The sequence below is a fragment of the Typha angustifolia genome, chromosome 8, assembly GCF_048772165.1.
Source record: "Typha angustifolia cultivar Huaian chromosome 8, ASM4877216v1, whole genome shotgun sequence".
NCBI classification, from domain to species: Eukaryota; Viridiplantae; Streptophyta; class Magnoliopsida; order Poales; family Typhaceae; genus Typha; species Typha angustifolia.
In genome coordinates, this window is record NC_133246.1 from 5,421,198 (window position 1) to 5,443,698 (window position 22,501).

The following is a 22,501-nucleotide window of genomic DNA, read 5'->3' on the forward strand; positions in this document are numbered from 1 at the left end:
AAAGGAGCCGAGTCGAGCCAAGATTTCAGGCTTGAAAGAATCATCAAGCTAAGCTAACACTGGCTCGCTTAAGCTCCACTCGATTAGGCTCGTAATATATATATGATTTAGATTGGATCTTAGACCCAACGATTGATATAATCTATATAAATAAAGAACAAACCCTAGCTTCTCCCTAAAGCCCTAAACCCATTACGGCGTTACCTATCACCAATCCCCATCAGCACTACTCTAGACCTTCCATAACACGACCCTCTCTAGTCTTCACTGAAACCCCATCTTCATCTCTCACCGCCTGTCACCAACATCTCTATCTTCACAATTGAGGCAATATCTATCTTCATTACCTCTCTACTCTCTAGCCTCCCTCCATCTTCACTAGTCACCAACTCACCGACAACGACTATCTCCATCTTCATCACCGAAGCACCAATGACAACCCTCTGTAGACTCCACCGAAACCCCATCTTCACCACCGAGGTAATGCCGATGGCGGCCATCTCCTTCTTCACCACCAAATCCATCTCATTCTCCACCTTGAGGAAGGCCTATGAGATTACAACCGAGCCCATTCAGTTTACAAGTTGGCAAGCTGAGCTAAAATTTTCAACTCAAATTGAGCTTGAGCCGAGCTCGAGCCAAGATAAAATGCATATCAAGCCAAGTCGAGCTAGACCCAGCTCGCTCAAGTTTGTTTCATTTACACCCTCTAATTATGAGTCATAAACTATGTGGTTTTTGCAACTTTTAAAATAAATGATATTAGTGCCATAACTTATGATAACAGAGATCAAGATTTCAAATTTCACTCTAATCATATGAGTGATTTATAGTGAAACCTTTCAACTTTAGATTTATAAGTAATAAGGGTTAATATTTGAGCTGCAACCTAATTTATTAGTTAACCTAAAGACCTATTTGATGTTTTTTGTCGACATTATCGCTAAGCATTAACCCACATCTTATATACAAATTCAATTAAGCATTTGAATATGCTTAGCTTATCTTGTTCGTTCTCTTTTTCTCTTTTTTATTGTACCTTTTTTTTTAATCATTCAAGAGCCTGAGTTAAGACTGGACAAAAAACAAACCCTTCCTTGACACAAAGATACTAAGGCCCCACTAAGTTTTTTAGCTAACATACAAAATTATCTAGTCTAAGTTTTAGTTGTTGTACCGCTGAGTTATTATTCCATTACTCTAAGCCATCACGTTGCTAAACTGCTCCTCCAAATCAACACACTGCTTGTCATTGAATTGAACAGAGCTGCCAAACCAAGCTAAGCACCAATAATTAAAAAAATTGCCCACAACAAATTTGCTTGGAGTTGGACATAAACTTGTGACCTCCTAGATTACAAGTAGGTACCCTCGTAACTTTATAAAGTTATGTCAATTTTGTTGTATTTTCACATAGGTGAAGTCTGAGTTTTAATTTGACCAAATTAGGACTCCTCGGAAACTTATTTTACCTAAATAATTTGTTCCTCAAAGTCATACCAAGAAGATCTATTTTGGATATATTATATTCCATCTTATAGTTTCCACAGAAGTGAAGAGAAAATTGATGCCTCAAATCTAAGCACCTTATTTCCTCAAAGTGTAGGAATCCAAGGTTTCTGTACGATCAAAATTGCACAACCATAAATAAAAACAAGAATATAAAAGATAACTTCACAACAAAACACTTAAACAAACACTTAATGTATATAGATCATAACTTTCACCTCAAAAAACAACAATTAAGATGTGAACCCAAAATGCGAAGTCTTGAAAATGAAAAACTAAACTTATGACAAGCTCATAAGAGAAGTAAGAGGTAGAATAGAAGATCTCTCATCTTCTCAAAGATTAGATCATCTTCTCTTCTCTTGTTATCTAATATAACATTAACGAAGAAGAAGATTTAGAGGCTCTCACACACTCGAGTTTTTTTGGGTACAATAGCTTGCTTATTTAGACGACTAAATAAGACCACTAATTAATTAGCAAATATACACTATTCTTAGAGTGCCCCTAGTAAATATGAGAACTATCAAAATAATCTTAATAGTATTACACCAATTATATAAGAGAAATAGCATGATAAATTATAAAATATAAGCAAATGGAACACATTTTTAAAACTCCCGCTTAGTACAAATTTGTGAATAACCAAATTAGCATTTCTTTGAAGTTCTTTGGACTTAGCATTTGAAAAACTATAGTAAAAATATCCACCAAGTTCTCTTGAGAGCATCCATCAAATTGGTAAAATTTTTATTTTTTATGCAAAAATAAAATACATTGAAATGGAGCACAACTTTATTGAAGAGACTTAGAGAAGAAATTGAGCTTATATCAGATAGCCAATCCCCTTTTGAGCAACACTAACCAAAATATGAAACGATACATATTTTTTTTTAGATATGGGCCGAATAAAAAACCAACCTTTCTAGATACAAATGCACTTAGGTCTCAGCAAGCTTTTTAGCCAATATAGTAAGCTATCTAGTCTAGGTTTTAAGTCATGTGCATCGTTAAATAATTATTTTGAAGCAAACGTCGCCAAGACTTGCTCCAAACTATCGTGCTGTTAAGCTGCTTCTCCAAGCTAACTGCATTGGCGAGCTATCAACCTAGCCGAGCCGTTAAACCAAGCCATCAAACCACTAAATAATTTCTCCACAATATTATTTGGGATTAGAGTTAAACCCGTGACCTTTTTAGTCATAGGGAAGATACCTACCAACTTTACAATAGTTACTTAGTAAAATATACACATTCTTATGCCACAAAAACTAACATTTTATACTCACTTATGTGCTAGAGTGTGTCACAGTGTTTTACTTTTTGCTGCATCATAATACACACGGTGAACCATTGCATATATAAAAATCATTATATGTTATTATGTAGCCATTGTATATATAAAAATTGCTATATATAACCATTGTATATTTAGAGTTAGTCAATGCATCCCATCATTCCACTTTGTCATATTAAAATGTATTCCATAAACTCAGATAAGATAAAAGCTAATTTTTCTTGTTTAATCTTCACTTTATATCACATTAAAATAATTATTATACCATTTTTTTTAGATTGCTGCTAAATACCAGAATAACCACATCTAAATTAGAGAGACAATTTTATGTTTTATAACTGCTTTAGATTTTCCTTTCAACCTCTCTGCGAACCAAATATAAGGTTTTGAGAGTTGCTCTACCTTGGGCAGTTGGGCAGACGAGTTTGTGAGGAGGCCTAGTTTGGTCAAATACTCGGAGAAGTACTACGGCGACTTCTCCTACGTGTCCGGAGAGAGAGGAAGAGGAAGCGGGGAACAATGGTGGCGGAGGTTGCGAGGGCTGCGGCCCGCCGAGTTCTAGAACGGGAGCGCGATAAGCTTGTCACCCATGAGAGAGATCAGATACCACGGGATCCTCTTAAACATCAATTACGTCGATACCGAGGAATCTGTTATCGGATTGCGAAATGGTACATCCTATCTCTAATTCGGGTGATCTTGTTCCTGTCTATTTGGAGGCTCTGATGAGAAAGATGGGATTTTTAGCCATTTTTGGAGGATTTGGTTGTCGAGTATTTTGTTTTGAATGGATTTGGGATGTGGGTTTGCTTGCTAGGCTGGATGTTAATCATTAGTTTTACCTTTCTCTTTTTCTGATAGACATGTCATTGGTAGTAATGTTGTAAACTAAGGTAGCACTGACTTAATTTCTTTCTAGTATATTCGTATCCTACTAAATTTTGAGTGGTCTGATAACTTGAACACAACTTTTCTGTCTATTGCTGTATCAGAATTAGCATTAGTTGACACTTCTTGGAACCATAGAGTTAAAAGTTGAGGAAGCTGGTGCTTTTGCTATTTGACAACAAGCGGGTTTTCTTTTAATCATTCGATAGTTTGCATGTTAGATATAGGTCGGACAAATGGTGAAATGCTCTAGATATATATTTAAGTTCTACCAAGTTTTAGCCAACATGCTAAGCCGCATAGACTAGACTCCAAGCCATTGCACCGTTGAGCTATTGTTACAAACTAAACACTATCAAGCTATTGCTTCAAGTCATTATGTTGTCGACCTGCTCCCTAAAGCTAACCCATTGCCGAGCCATGGAATCAAGTCAACCCTAGCCGAGGTAAGCTATCGAGCTGAGCCATCAAGCCACCTGAAACCTAACAATTTTTTATTAGCAAAATTAATTACTTAGAGTTAACTCCGTGACCTCTTTGGTCGCCAAGGAGTTACCCTCGGACCTTTCGAAAGTTGGGTGGTACTTGACAATCATAGTTATCTCCTCTTTTTTTTTCCTTTTTAATTTTTTAAGCCATATTATGTCTATGCCTTGCAATAGCTTTGAAATGGTGTATTGGACTTGCTTTTCACTATCATAAGATTTTATTTGATTCATGTCTTCTTTATTATGGCTTTGCCTTTAGGGCAAATTTAACTTATTACAAAACTAAGTGTGTGAGATGAATATGGAGTTATCTGAAATTTGTCATTTTAATACAATCATTATACGTACTAGTAACAGTTAGACAATAATCAAATATATGACTAAGATTACCTTAGATTCTATACCACAATAATTGCAGTAGAACTAAGGAATACCTAAGGATCAATGTATCAATGACAGTTTCTGGACTATTGCCATCAACTTTACAATCTAAAGGAACATACTGCATCTGCATGATATACTCCTAAAATCCATGAGGAACTTTTTATTAATATTGTTTGCATTAAGTATTCTAGTATCATGATCGATATTGGCCATTTGAAAAAACAATACGTATCGACTGTTTGTATTTGATTGAACTATTTTTTAATTATGTAAAATTTTAAATATTATTAAAAAATGTAGACAAATTTCTAAAAATTTAGAAAAATGACAAGATAATAAGAAAATAAAAATTACTTACATATGAAGACTAAAAATTTAAAAAATGTATTAATTTACCCAAAAGTTAAAACTTTGATGAATCCAGAGCTGGCTCTCATAAATTTTTGTGGTCTTTGTCATTATAATTATCATAAGTTTATAAATAATGATGCATATGCTCTAAAAATTGATTCCATCGTACTATTCATATTGTACAAATCTTGTTGTTTGACTTATGTTTGAGAAAAATAATAATCACCATATGAATTTTGTATCTAAGAATATTCAAAATGGTAACCAACATAAAAATCTTGTGATGATTCCAAATAATAAATACTCAATGGACTATAATCATAGGGAGCAACATTTTTATGACATCACTGATATGTATATACATCCTTAGTTTCTCTGTCTTCAATCCCTATGCCTCCTTGATTTTTCTCAACAAATATAGATGGGACGATCTCACCACCAGATGTATCATCCATAATTCCCAGTTTTGACTGATCCTGGTCGAAACCAGTCGGTTGGATGATTTTGGCTAGGGTATCGACCATTTATGGCCGATCCATCTCAAAACTGCCAGTAATGGGTGGGGTCTAACACCCATTCACCTGCCTCTCTTTCTTTTTCTCTCTCTTTTCTTTCTTTCTCTCCTTTTCTTTTTCTCCTTTTTTTTCTTTCTCACTTCTTTCACTTCGGACCGAGTAGATCTCCGGTGACCTTGACCTTCGGCGACAACTTCGACAAAGATTCGACGACCTCAGATGAGTTTTTTCTTTTCAATTTCTAGTTTCTCTCATTTTCTTCCTGCACTAAGTAGATTCGACGACCTCTACTGTTGCTATTGTTGCTACTATTGCTGTGGTGAAGCAGTAGCATTATTTGCTGAGAGCCTGAGAGAGAGAAAAGGGGAAGAAATAAAGAAAAAATGAGAACCTTATTTATGTGAGTAAATTTTGAGTAAGTTTTGAATTTTGAGAGAGGGGAGGGGAGAGAGAGAGCTCGATATTCATCAAAATTTTAAATTTTAAGTAATATAATACATTTTTAAAGTTTTTAGGCTTTATACGTGAGTAATTTTTTTCCTTATTTTTCTCTCATTTTTTTCTAAATTTTTAGAAATTTTTCTACATTTTAAATAATATTTAAAATTTTATGTAATTAAAAAATAGTCTAATTCGATACAAACGACTGATACGGCCGATACGAGCAGTTGATACGGCCAATACTTTTGATACGCTTCATTTTTTCGAACGGCAAATACTGATCCCGATCTCGATACCGGGAACCTTAATATCATCAAGATTATTACACTATCTCTCACCACCGAACGACCTGTACTAGTCTCTTCCCTAGTTTTGGTCTTCCCTAATATCTCCTTTAATTATGAGTTATTTTTATTATCTAATAATCTATCCTTTACTTTTTTGATCCATAAAGTCAAGGGTCTTCTTCATCAAAATATGATTTAAATTAATCAGCTGTTCATTTTCTGCCTTCTTAAATTTTTCTCCTCAATTTTATATTATAATGACAGAAAACTAACTTCTCTAATCTTTTTTATTATTAGTCGGTTGTATGCTTTGGTGTGGATTAAGGAGAAAGTAGTCCAATTTTTTTCACACTATAATAAAGACAGTTTGATTTTATATTTCTTTTTGTTGTTTGTGTCAAATTCGGTGCCTCCTCCTATACATAAATAGATTATCATTCAGCTGGAGTGTTATGAGATATAACTGCAGCAACTTTAGCAATACAGAATTACCCAGCTCTGAATCTATATCTCTCCATCTAAAATCATAAATATATCATTACATACATTTAATAAGAAATTGATTATATTAAAAATTAAAACTTAAAAATAATAATAATAATAAATTATTTAATTGAATCATAATTCACGTTTTTATTGCAAATGATTTGTTTATGAATATCAGAGTCAAACCTGCTGATCACCTTTCTAACTCCTAATAAGACTTTAGTATCATTATTAACATTTGTAGAGAACTAAAATCTTGAATTAAGAAAATACCTTATAGAAATTTAAAATTTGTAAGCATTCAAAATTTTTAAATATTTATAAATAAAAGTAAATTTATAAATTAAAGCATGCCTACCAGCAACGTGTACATTTCTATGTATTTGTCTATTCTACTGGATTTAATCATCTTTCACCACTTCATATAATTTTTGCCCATATTTTTTTATTAATTTTTTTGTTATGTCTATTGCCTCATATAAGAAACCTATCTTAGGCTTGTCATCATTGTTTACAAGTTATAATACATTGACAAGAGATCTTAATACTGTGATGGCAATTATAATACCATCATAAAATATATTTTCAAAAGTTTTATTTTTCAAAGTTTCACTTAAAGTTTTATCTTTAGGTTTTATATTTTTAATTTTTATATACCACTCATGTGATGTAAACATCTGTATAATATCATTCTTGTAGTGTATGATGCTCTTTAATGCTAAACAATGAGTGACAAATCTAGTAAGGTGGGGTCTAATTTCTCTACCATCAGTCATTTGTCTAAGAAAATTAAGAATCTAATTATAATTGTATATAAAATTTATCAATCTCTTTTATGCATGACTATGTTAATTTCAGACTCTTTTGTAATATCCTCTAATATGATATCAATATAATGTGCAACACATGGGTCCAATATAAATGAGATCTCTTTATGTAAATTTCTGGCAGCTTTATAGTTGGCCATATTATTAATATCTCTTCATCATCATTTTTACTCTACTCACTACTATCATCATCAATGTGTATAGGGTTATGCATCAATTTTTCACGAATCATAGACTTTCTGTTGTGTAGATTGTTTATCCTTCTTTTTACCTATTAAATGAGTCAATATCTGTTTTCTAACTTCCATAACTACTTGAATACAAGTTGCTACATCTCTTCCAGCCAAATGTTCTTTTACATGGCTGATATCACCACTCATTTTCTTTTCACACAAGTTGTATTTAACACGTCTTTTATTTTATCCAATGGTGTTGCAATGTTGATGTCTGATGTCGATATCATGTGACTTCTCTTTTAAAGCCATTTTAAATTTTAGTTTTTCATTGTAAGTAAACATAAATAAAAATCAAAATAAAGTATATAATAATTTAAAATTTAAGAAACTAAAACCCTCTCTCTCAATTTTTTTTAAAATTTTTATTCTCTCTTCCTTCTCATAAAGGTCGTCGGAAAAAGAGAGAATGAGAGAGAAGAATTAAAAAGTGAAAGAGAAATAAAAACTCACTGAGGTTACCAGATTTTAATCGGAAAACGTTGCAGGAGGTCGAGGTCATTGGTGGTGAAACCTTGGAAGAGGTGAGAAAAAAAAGAAAAAAGAGAGTAAGAGAGATGGGTAGGAGAGTAGGGATATCAAACGTCCCAGCTCGTTTCGGCCGAAACTGGAAAGTATGGTTTGCATGTCCATGAATCCATGAATAGAAAAGAAATTTGATCTCTGATGCAGTAGCAAAAGGTGGAACTTTCTTCAATTCTAGCATTCTTTGCATAGTATGAACTATTTAGTACTTTTGAGATTTGCTTATTTTTTGACTTTATCTAAATTGAAATGAATGGAGATCGGAGGAAAAGGATCCAATTTTCCGATTTCCAAAAATTTGGGATTGAAGGCTTTACTGTCATCGTCATTTGTGTCGTGGTTGTTGTTGTTGTTCTGATATTTTGCTGCACTGTGATTCCACAGATTTATACTTCTGCAGGAGTTGCAATTTAAGTCCTCGTCGCCAGTTCAAGCTACTTCCATATACAATAGGCCAGCTATTATTTAGGTAAAATTATACAATGCTGAGCATCTGGAGTAATATCACCTGGCTGTGGCTCATTTTTGTGCCTTTTATGCAGTTTCACATCCTGTACCAACAAATTCAAGCTTACCTTAGGTTAGAAGTAGAACTGTAATGGATATTATTTCTATAGAGGTCAGTTGAAACTTTAGAATCATGGGGCTCCTTACCTGCATCTCCATCTTAAAATGGCTATGGACTTGCAGCCTCACCAATGTACTGGCAAGTATATCATGCACCATCAAGCAGATTACCTCATTTGCACCAACCACCTGTGTTTCGCCACCACCCTGGATTGTCCATTCCTGATTCTATGCAGCAGCCTTTCCTCCTCCTCCTTTACTGCAATCTTCTGTTACTAGTTGATCACATCTAGTACATTGCCACCAAAGTTCATGCCTACTTCAGCAAGTATAGCTCCTAAGACATCAGAAGATATTTTACAAAATAACTCTACTATTAGTTCAGTTTCTGCACCATCTCCGTGAGTCCTCTCACGACCACATGAACTACTGCAGACTGTTCCCTTGAAGAATCCTTCATCTCAGCCCTTGCGTACAACCCATACAGATCACAGTAAACTGCTATCACTTGCGTACAGGAACAGAACCATACTGCAGACTGTATCGTTATTTATTGACACATCTGTACAATTGTGCAACAGTTTGGACATTAATTATAATGATCTTCGGCGATTTTCAAAGTCACAGATCTATTCAAGAGTTTTTATGGTAGTTTCATGTTTGAGGCTCATATTACATTAGAGTGTATACCTATGTTGGCAAGAAGGGTCATGGCCATTATTGCGAACCAGGCTTCCTAGGCAAACTGCTGCTTGGTTGCTAGCCTGAGATGAATTAGAGAGGAATACAGGAGCTTCTGGATCCATGCATGCTTCTAAATCTTGAAACAGAATGAATCATCTCCCAAAGCATGGAGGAACTCATATTCAACTTGTTGGATTTTACTCTGTTTATTTCTAGGAGTTCTTCCTTCATTGTAGACATGAGCAAATGCTTTTAGGTGTACAATACCTCGACTTCTGAGATGTATCCAGATGCACCAAACACTGATTCTGGATTGATAGTTATTTACAATTACATCTAATTCTGATTAATAGTAATCTTATGGTCATAGATGTATTGTTTACTACTTCCAGGATTTGAGTATAAATGGATACCTTATGGGGCTCACTTGTGTACTGGTATATGAACATGTGTATGTGATTGAATATTTGTTACAGTCTTACCCATAAATACCACAAAACTACCTTGATGATTCTCTAAACTCAGCATTGGTTTTAGAATCTAATTTATATCTAGAAGAGACATGCAGTAAGAAGCTCAAATTTATATCTGAGTTGTGGTCTTTATCATCTTCCATTTGAGCTGCCCATATTAGAAGTTCATTAAAATGATGATTAGATATTAATTTGAACTCAAATCTGGTCAAAAATGTATATATTTAATTAAGAGCTCTTCCTCCAAAGGAGAACAGTAAAGACCTGGTAGAGATGACCGGAAAATCTATTGATATGATCTTATCACGTGGGTCAAGTCAATCGAGTCGAGTTTAGCAGGTTTAATTTGCATATTATTTTTAATTTTAAATTAAAGTGGATAATTTCTATGTGGATTCGATTTATTAGAACTTTAGTCTTATAAATAGAAGTAGTAATGGGTGGATTATTATTTTCGTCTAATGAATATTGAGTTTAGCTAGATTTTTTTTTTAACTAAAAATTTAGCTAACTTATTATTATTGTCTTTATGTTTTATCATAACCATTAGATCGTCTTTATTTCGTAGAAATAAATGGTAACCCTAGATCTCTTTAAAGTATCTAAACCATAGCTACTATCTTTCTCCACAAGCCACCCTACTTTACGGCAGTCTACTATCACTTTGGTCGTTTGCCACCCTTTGACAATCACTGCAATGTCAGATTTTTACAAATCTATCTAGTTCTGACATTTTTTTAGTGTTTTATTTTTAACTTTTCACCTCAACCTCGTATTCACATGAAACCAAAGCCATTAGAACTCTAACTTACAAAGCTATCTCCAACTAAAATATCATAATTTATTTACATCCAAATCGGCCTAGTTTATAACGGTGGTATTAGAGTCACCGCTCATTGGCCGATGATTAACACAAGATCAAAGAAGGAACAACCATGGAGGATAAGAACTCATTTATGTTCCTATGGGAATTTCTCTAGTGCTAGCTCCACCACCAGCAACTGCCAGCGACGAACCACTCACGTGGGCGAAAGCATTGATAGAATATGTGGACATATTAAAAAAATTAATGAAAGAGATGCAAACCTCCCTTAAGGGTTTAATCCAGGCTTTAGTAGAGGCCCTACTAGTCACCCACTACCACCTTGCGTTGTCAGCGCTATCAGCCACGGTCGAAACATCCCCTCTATGGCGAGAATAATCCAAACCGTGAGGGAAGGGATGAGCTAGCCCAAACTGCGACCTCAACCTCTCCTCTGGTTGCGTAGAGGCCCTCCCACCAATGCAGACCCCAACCATCGCCACAGCAATGCCGGAGCAGCCATCAGCGCAAGGGTCGATGTCGTCTTTCCTACTGCAATGGAAACTAAGGCCTAAAACTTTCGTTTTCCACCGATGGTGATCCAGACGAGCCCACCAAATTGCCACGCCCACTATCTTCCTTAGACTAGAACCATGGTTGTTGTTCGGTCCAGCACTGACTGAAATACCATCGTTGAAGACATTTATCGCTTCAACAAACTTGTAGTTGGTACTTGCGGGTTTGACGCTTCCACGATCACCAGCGATCACGGCTGGCTTCCTTGGGTCGATTACAAACCAATAGTGGCCACCGCAACAGTCGACTATCACTTGGTGGTCGAGTCCAACGGTTACCACTAAGGGGAGCTACTTGTTCGTCGAGGTGGCTTCATTGAGGTTTCCTGCCGCTGTCGCTCCATTATAGTGGGGCCTTAAGCCCTATCCATAGCTGTCGGGGGCTGGTGGACACACCGGTGATGCACCTTGGCGGCTACATCAGATCGACCACCTCATGCGAACCAGTTTGGGGCGCATGAGCATGACCTCGAGCCCGAGTATGAGCCTGAGGATGATTAGTGGAATGACCTGGTGGACCTACGCCATCAGATTGACTCGAACTCGTATGTAGAGTGGGCACGACGTGAGTTGGTCACGTGGGCCTATGACCCACATGACCAGCATCGACCATGAGTTCACTTGGCCCATGATGGTAAGCCATATTATGGATCCAAGTTTGGATGTCAAGCTTAATTTTTCAAAATTTTAGGAGACTCGTTAGACTGGACCTACATAGTGGATCAGTTTTTGATGTACCATGGCACGCCCAACCACCAGAAGGTCCAGCTCGCATAATTTCACCTAGAGGGCGTGGTAATCAAGTGGTACCACTTAGTAGAGTAGATTCGACCATTCGAGTCTTGGTAGGACTTCGTTGATACAATTTGTGCTTGGTTTGGTCCGACCCAGTACGAGACTTACAAGCTATATTGACTAAGCTGACTCAGTCAACAATAGTTCAAGCTTATCAGGAGGAATTTAAATGGATCTACAATCGAGTCATTAATTGGTCGAAGTTGGCTCTAAAGAGTACTTACATTAGTGTACTAAGGCTTGACATTTATGCTGCAGTCAAGGCTCTAAGTTCCACTACTTATGATGAGATTTTCTCCCTAGTTGTACTGATGGAGTCAAAGTTGGATCAGCTGAACCGACTTCGTAAAGAGAAAGGAGGAAATTGACTCACCTAGGACCCACTTCAGCTGACTCCTACTATTCCAACTCGATCCACATGGATGGCTCAACCCAATCGCCAACATATCTCAAGCCGCTTTTTACCTAATGACTTGGAGGAGCACAGAAAGAAAGACTTGTGTTTTTACTTTGATGGTCATTTTACCTCCGGTCATAAATGCAAGCGTCAACTATCCCATGTCATGTTCCTAGGCGGACTCGAAGAGGATGAACCAGAGTCCACTAATTGGCACGATTGACTGTACGAGTACAATGATGTGAAACACTAGTCACATTGAGGACAAGGTTTCAAAAGCGTAGTTGATTGGTAAGATATGATCATATGGGTCGAGTCAACCAAGTCAAGTCTATCTGGTTTAATTTACTTATTGTCTTTAATTTTGAATTAGAGTAGATAATCCGCTTGTGGATCCCATCTGCTAGGACTTTATTCCTATAAATATGAGTGGTCATCTTACGAACCTAATCTGGACTGATTTGGACATAACATTGGTATCAGAGTCGATGTTCCTCGGTCGATGGTTAACATGAAACCGAAGAAGACAAACGAGGAATAATCACCCATGGATAGGGGTGAAAACGAATTGGATATAGATTGGATAATGTTTAACCCATATTGGGATCCATATTTTTGGTCTAAATACGGATTCAGATATAGATATTAGACGGATAGCAAAACTTAAAACCATATCCTAACTAAATGGATACAGATAATTTTTGGATAGATGATCGAATTTTAAATAATTTATAATATTTAGAGATAATTAACACAAAAATATTAAAAATATAAATTTCTTGCATGTTAAATACATATAAAATTAGCAAAGTTAATCTCTACAAATAATATATAATACATTATTAGTAACAATATCAATATTCACTATTTAAATAAGCAAACTAAAAATTATAAATCATTTCAAAAAATATATAGATAAACGAATATCCGATATTCGTATCCGAATCCAAAAATTATATTCGACCCGTATTTGAATCTATATCTAGTTTTTTTTATAAAAACTTTCTATCTATATCCGAATCCATATCCGCATCTGATAGAAGTTTTTTTATCCAAATCCAATCCGAATCGGGCCCGATAGTGGGTTACGTCGGAGTTAACCCGCGATTCGTTTTCACCCTTACCCATGGAAGATTAAGATCTTATTTCTATCCCCGTGGAGGTTTTCTCAGCGCCACCACCACCAACAGTAATTGTGAGCGATTAGCCACCCGTGTGGGCGATGGCGATACGTGAATCTGTAAAGGAGATATGCAGATATAGGAAGTAAGTCATGGAAAGCATTGAGAGGATCGAAATGGTTCTCCAAGAAGCAACAATAGCTATCCTAGATAGACTACACTAGCCCTTGCTGCTTGTCACAGCCAAAACACCCCTCCCCCCGCCGCATTGCGAGAATAATACAAGACGTGAGAGAGGGGATGAGCTGGCCCAACTTGCAGCCTCAACCCCTCCTTCAATCGTGGTGGATACCCCTCTGCCCTTATAGACCCTCCAGCTGCCTTAGCCATGCTAGAGTCACCCGTAGTAGTGGCTTTCGAGTCGTCTTCTCCACCACGGTGAAAGTTAGGGTCAAAAACCCTAATTTTCAACTAGCGGCAATCCAAGCAATCTCGGCCCAAATCACCACGTCTAGTCCCTTCCACGGGACCCCAACACCCGAGCCAGGCTGGCAGCAACCATAGGAGATGGCCAACAAACCGCTTACGGTGACTCTCTTTACTACAACAGACCCGAGCTTTGTGGGCTTGGGTCCGACGTTCTAGCAACCAATGACGGCCACGATCAGTTTCCTTGGGTTGATCGCCATCCAATGGTGGCCACCATAGTCTCTAGAGACTGTTGCATGGCCAAACCCGACGGCCACACTCGCGGTGATATCACTCAAGCGAAGCCATATCAGGTGGCTTCGTTGGAGGTCTCCGCTGCCTCTGCTCCACTATAGTAAAGCCATGGCCACCAACTATAGCAACCGAGGTCGGTGGACCCGCTAGCAATGTGCTGTGGCTACCACTATAGCAACTCGAGCTCGAGCTTAGTTTTCAACTTTCACCGTTGCGAGGACCCATTGAACGTCGACTACCACCAGCTAGAAACCTTGCACAGTTGTCATTGACGCCCATGCAGCCCCTAGCGGCGCTCATAGGCCAAAAAATATTTTCAGCCCTAGGGTTAGGTTTTAGCTATTGAGTAGAGAGATCAAGGCATGCTTAATTATCATGATTTGGCTCGATCACTTTCCATGAACCAGTTGGGAACTTAGGACCATGGCTTGGGGCCTGAGTATAAGCCCGATGATGATTGATGGAATGACCCGGTGGACCCTCATTAGTTGACTGAGCTAGACTTGCATGTAGATTCATGGATCCACGAGCATGAAGTGAGCCAAAAGATCTCTCTCTCTTACCAGTCACCTTGAGGATAAGGTGTCAAATGCGTGGTGGATTGTTATAATCTGACTATGTGGGTCGAGTCGAGTCAATTAGTCTAATTTATTTATTATTTTTAAATTTAAATAAAATGGATAATCTGCTATGGATCCGATCTGTTGAGACTTTACTCCTATAAATAGGAGTGGTATGAGATAATTATGTGGAATGAATCTTGAGTTTAGCTAATTTATTCTTATTGCCTTTATATTTTATTATACCAGTTAGATCGTCTTTATCTTCGTAGGAGTAGATCGTAACCCTATATCTACCTTCAAGACTCAAACCCTAGCCACCATCCTCTATTTACGGCCATCTACTACCACCCTTGGTTATCCGCTACTCTCCTACAACAGTTGTAATTTAATGATTTTTCTTGTACTGACCTACTTCTACTATTTTATTTTTAATTTTTTATCTCAACCTTCGATTGAAACAAAAGCCATTAGAACTCTAACTCACGAGGCTACCACCACAAAAATTTCCATAATTTTTTTAACTTCCATATTGGTTGAGATCTGGTTCATAACAGGTCATGGGTTGATTATTATTATTGAATGAATCTTGAGTTTAACCAATTTATTATTATTATTATTATTATTATTTTATCTTTTATTGCATTCGTTAGATCGTCCTTATCTTTATAGGAGTAGATGGTAACTCTCTAGATCCCTTCAAAGCACCCAAACTATGGCCACCATCTTCTTCCAAGAGTCACCCTACTTTACGGCAGTTCACCACCACCTTTGATCGTCCGCCACCTCTAACAACCGTCGCAACGTCGGATATTTACAAATCTATCCAGTTCTGATATTTTTCCACTATTTTATTTTTAACTTTTTACCTTGATTTCGAATTCATGTGAAACTAAAACCATTAGAATTTTAGGCTATCTCTTATTAAAGTACCATAATTTTCTTAAATCTAGATTAATCCAGACCTAGTTCATAACGCAGAATCATTATATATGAAATTAAGAGAAGAAATGCTTTTTACTTTCACTCTCTAAAGGTTTTTCTTTAGCCTTCTCGAGCTATGTTCAACTAAGCCAAGCTTAATGGAGCCGAGCTATGTTCAAGGTTGGCTTGAGATTGAACTTCAAGCCTAATTCATATAATCAAGCTCAACCTCATCTCCTTTTGGTTCAATTTGAGCCTACTTTCGATCTTGATAATTAAATCAACCTTGAATCGAATCTACCTTAATTTAGAGTATATATACGAGTCTTTCAGACCTAGATCTGATCTAATGATTCTACAATCTAAACAAATGGATCAAATTCGACTCACCTAAATATAGGAAATCAAGGGAGCATGCCAACCACAAGCTCTTCACTTGTGCATGCATTAAATCCTCTCTTTTTTTATATATAAAATTCTAATTTATTTTAAATCTGTTGACAAAAATATTGCATGCTTCCGAGGAAAGTAGAGCTCCGCACGTCTGCTTAGATTAATATTATCTCCACGTAGATTTAAATTTAATTTAATGCATGGTGTTTGGGTATGAGGGGGTAAGTATACACATTAACTCCTATTTTTCACATGCAATATCACATGGTTAGGTACCCATATCATATATGTAAGATATATATATATATATATATGATATGGGTACCTAACCATGTGATATTGCATGTGAAAAATAGGAGTTAATGTGTATACTTACCCCCTCATACCCAAACAACTTCAGTACTTTAACTATCACTATTTTTTTCATCCTTTTTATAAGTTTTTTATTACCTACATGCATTCTCTTATCTGAACTAACACAAATATTCATGTATATGATAACAAAAATTCAGTATATGGTTCACGAATATGATAATAAAAAAGTACAGAGAGCATATGTTAAAAGCCATAATAATTTAAGTGGTCTAATAAAATTATCTCTTTCTAAAAGTACTATAAGTGTCAACTAACAGGATATTTATAAAATATTCTTAATTGATGATCATTATAATTAATAAAAACATATAAATTACTAAAATACTTTTAATTCATGAAGTTTAGAGTGCAAAATATAATTACTATTTTTTTTTCCTATACTATAATTTGATTAACTAATATAGCTTTAGAACAAGTTCAAGTCATGTATTTAAGGACAAAATGGTCGTTAATTTTTTTAATCTATCTTCACTTTCAACTTATGATTAGTTAGATTTAACTAATATAATTGTACTTTTAAAAGGGCTCAATAATTTTGATAGGAAGTATAACTTTTGAAAAAAAATATAGTGATAATTACGACATTTAAAAAAAAAAAAGGTGACAATTATATGAAGCTCCTAAAGATTCTATTACATGTACCATGCATCTCATTATATATATAATTGCATTTTAAGTTCATCTTTAACTATGATTTGTTAAATTTAAGTGATGTAATTGCATTTTTGAAAGGGCTCACTGGCTTCGTGGAGATTATAATATTTTAAGAACGTACTGATACTTATGTAAAAAATTTAAAGATTATATATATATATATATATATAGAGAGAGAGAGAGAGAGGCAGAAGTACAACACAGAAGTACAATTAATGATGAAGGTGGTGTATGTACAAATGTACAACATTGGCTTTGTTATTTTGTAAGCGTATGTGTCTCTACAAACACAACTTCCAACTCTTGTGGAGGTTGCTAAACTGGTGGATTATATTACTATCCTCATCCATGCATACACTTTAAGAATTTCTGAAGAAATTTATAGGTATATAGAGAACTGACGATGAAACTACTTCTTTCTTGTTCTTTAAATTCACTTATTAGGATCCAATATTGATCATCTGATAAAAGTAATCTCCAAGAAGAAATCAAGGAAGAAGTAAATCAAGTAATTGTACTTGCGGATGCATCTCATCTTCACGTATACGTACTACCAGAAACATTTGACTTTGGAGAAGTAGATATCATTCTTAATGCATGATATAAAGTTAGACTAGTAGTAAGCTTAGCTAGCAAAGAGAATAAGTTTATCAATTTAAAGATAAAAATATTTGTAATTAATCAGAAAGTACGTACAAATTTGAGGATAAGCTTATCGACTTTCCTCATTTTTTTAACAACTAATTAGAGATGAAAGGACTACATAATATTATAATAATAGCTCATCAGTACAATAATGGAGTCATCTCAAATATTTCTTTCTTTTAATATTGAAATTAATTTCAGTAAAGATCTAGTTCATTAATTTCACTTGGCGATCTACTCAATCCTTATAATATGTTTATGTTCTACTTATTAGCATTAACATATAGCCAGTAAGAGCTAGCAAAATATTCATGCAATAATATTACTTTCTTCTCTTACCGCACTTCATTGTTTAATAACTAACCTCTCATGCCATAAATGGTGCAAATTAAAGTGGGATTCTTCCTTGTTTCTTTTAATCTTCTTGCACTCACTATATATGGGGTTTAAAGGAAGAAATGCTATAATTTAGGCTTCAAATTAAGTAGTTTGTACCAAAGATGCATGCTAAATGTAGTTTTGAGGGCAAATAAACTACAAGTGATTAAAGTAAAAGAAAAGAACATGAAAGAACCTGAAAGAAGAAGAATAAAAACAAAATCAATATATAATACAAGTATCTAAAATATTCATGATAATATCGCATAAATAGACATAAAACATCACATAAATAGATATAAAATATTAGTTTCTTAGCACAACTCATTCTTGTTAAATAACTTTAAAATTCTGAAATTTTTATAGTTGATTCGTATCATCATATGTGATATAGAATCGGAGGACCTCAATTCAAATCCAACAACAGTTATATGTTTAATTTCAAGGACCTCCATTCATTTAAGTTTAGATGCACATCTCATATATACTTTAATATATAATACTTATAAGGATCAGTATCAATATTCTGAAAACATTATTACAGGCAATGTATTTATTTCTAAGGAATCTCAAAATGTATATGGAAAAGATAAATGAGAAAAAAAAAATTCATTCCAGTTCACCAAAATATATATGAAAAATAATGATAGTTCATAAAGGTCTAAGTAAACTTATCTATTTTTAAAATATTATAATTATCATTTAACAAAATATTCACAAAATATTCCTAATTGATGACCTTTAAAATTAACAAATACACACAAATTACTAAAATACTTCTATTTCTTGAAGTTTAGAATGAAAAATATATATTATAATTGTTTTTGTGTGTAAAAACTTTTTTCTCTGTAGTATAATTTGATTAACATTAGATAGCTTTAGAACAATTTTAAGTCATATATCTAAGGACCAAATGGTAGTTAATTTTTTTAATCTAAGTTCACTTTCAACTGTGATTAGTTATATTTAAGTGACATAATTGCATTTCTAAAAGGGCTTAATAATTTATAGCGATTATAATATTTTAAAGAATATAGTGATAATTACTATATTTTAAAAAAATAGTGACAATTATATAAAAGCCCCAAAGATTCTATGCATGTACCATGCAACTATATATATATATATATATATATATATATATATATATATATATATATATATGAGAGAGAGAGAGCTAGAGGTGATTGCATTTTAAGTCATATATGTAAGGACAAAATGGTCGTTTTCAAATCCAAGTTCATGCGGTGTAATTGCATTTTTGAAAGGGCCATTGGTTTCGACAGGGATTATAATATTTTAATAACGTAGTGACAATTATATAAACTTTTTAAATTATATATATATAGAGAGAGAGAGAGAGAGAGAGAGAGAGAGAGAGAGAGAGAGAGAGAGAGAGAGAGAGAGAGAGAGAGAGAGAGGTAAAGAGAGGAGTAGAAGTAGAGAAGTACAATAATGAAAGGTGGTATATGTGCAAATGTACAATATGGCTTTGTTATTTTGTAAGCTTAAAGGTCTCTACAAACACAACATCCCACTTTTGTGGAGGTGCTGGAGTGGTGGATAATATTACTATCCTCACTCGTATATACACTTTAAGAATTCCTGAAGAAATTTATAGGAATATGAAGGGAAAGAAGGATATAATAGAGAACTGACGATGTAACTACTTCTTTCTTGTTCTTTAAATTCACTTATTAATTAGGATCCGATATATATTGATCATGTGATAGGAGTAATCTTCAAGAACAAATCAAGGAAGAAGAAGTAAATCAAGTAATTGTACTTGCGGATGCATCTCATCTTCACGTATACGTACTACTAGAAACATTTGACTTTAGAGAACTGGATGTCATTCTTTATGTATGATATAAAGTCGACTGGTAGCTAGATTAGCTAGCAACTTTAATGAGCAAGTACAAGAGGATAAGCTTATTGCTTTAAAGATAAAGGCCAAATAATATTTGTTATTAACCAGAAAGTAAGGATAAACCTATCAACTTTCCTCATTTCTTTAACAATTAATTAAAGATGAAAGGACTACATAATAATTGCCAATCAGTACAACAATGGAGTACATCTCAGATATTCGTCTCATTTAGCATTGAAGTTGATTTCACTTACCGATCTACTTGATCCTTAATTATAATATCTTGATCTTGTGCTTATTAGCATTAACATATAGCCAGTAATAGTTAGCAAAATATTCATGCAATATTACTTTCTTCTCTTACCGCACTTCATTGTTAAATTACTAACCTCTCATGCCCAAAAAGGTTGCAAATTAAACTGGGATTCTTCCTTGTTGCTTTTAATCTTCTTGCATCACTGAGGGGTTTAAAGGAAGAAATGCCACAATTTAGCTTTATAAGTACAAATTAACTACAAATGATAAAAAGTAAAAGCAAGAGAACATGAAAGAACTGAAAGAAGAAGAATAAAAGCAAAATCAATAATACAAGTATCTAGAAAATTCATGCTAATATCTCATAAATAGACATAAAATATTAGTTCCTTAGCACAACTCATTCTTTCTAAACAACTTTAAAATTAATTCTGAAATTTTTATGGTTGATTCATATCATCCAACGTGATATAGAATCAGTGACCCTCAATTTAAATCCAATAACAGTTATATGTTTAGTTCCAAGTATCTCCATTCATTTAATTTCAGATGCACATCTCATATATACCTTAACATACAATATTTTTAAGGGTCAATATCCAATATTCTGAAAACATAATTACAAGCAATGTATTTATTTCTAAAGGATCTCAAATATGATGAATTGAGCATAGTGGATCTTCTAGCCTCACAAAATTCTATTCATTATCTACTTCAGCAAACAAGATTTAGTCATATGGAACAAATTAAGAACAGTTATAGCATACAGTTGCCAATATATATTAGGCTTATGTAACTTTGACCTGCATCATGTAACATGTATTAATAGGTCCCACAATTATTAGATATCAATTAATGATTCACCAAAAAAGCACTAAAAAGGTACCAAAAAGTACCTTAATGTACCATAATGGCATTGAAATTTCAAGAAAGAGCTTCACGAGTTCAGTATTTAAATGGATGACTGGATTTTTACTGGCCAACTTACTCACAGTACAGAATATATTGAGTTAGGTAAATTATACGAAAAGATAAATTATTTCAGGTTAAATGGTGGATTTGACTTTAATATTTTGCGAGCGCAAATTAATATGTCTCTCACCTAATTAACTTTTAATTCCACTTCTTGGCCAGTTTGACATATATATATATACTTTTCCAGATGAAATAATGAAAAGTATAGCTGTACTAAACCATGAACGGAACCTAAATTATGTACGGGACAGATAAATTAGCTGAGGTGAGGATTTTACTAAACGAAACATCTATTTGTCTAAATGAATGATAGGTTTAATATTTCTTTTAAGTTAGGAATCCAATCCGAATGATGAGAGAAGAATTGCTAGCTAGCTTATAATGACAGTGAGGTGTTTTTCTGATTTGACTATTATCATAAACAAAAACTGCATGGAAACTGAAATATCATCTGCTTATCATAGCTTGTATTTCTATAAGCAAGGACTTCATTCAGGCTTCCTTTAATTTATTGAGTGGATGCTGATCGTAATTACGGCACCAAAGTAAAGCATTGCCATCTGTAGTACTTCTTCAGCAGTGTTCAAAGTATTATACAATCTGGAAATTAATGTAAGTACCGAACTGCTCTGGTAAGTAACAAAATCAACTTCGACGGGGACTATCAATTCACTACTAAATCCCCACTGTCTATACATGTTCTGAATTCTTGCGTACTTAATTATCGGATCTTCTTAAAAATGAATCAATCAATGGACGTGGATATTAGTGAAGCTACTTCATCCTTTCAATACTTCGAAGAGTGTCTTTGAATCTTAGTTGTTTAGTTCGAACCTCTTAAATTGTGTATCTTGATTCTGCTATTCATTCTGTCTCTTCTACAGGATTCATCACATTGGTCTCTAAACTTGTAACCATGTATTCAAATGTCTAAAATAAGAGTTGAAATTTGACTTCTAGATCCTGGATGCTATTAATCCAGCACTGCACATTGGTTAACACACGTTGTCATCATGTCCTCATTGATAAGGAATCATTGATGCCCAGAAATATTAGACTAAGATTGCCTGCCTTGCTAGAGCATGCATCAAGTGCAATTAATGT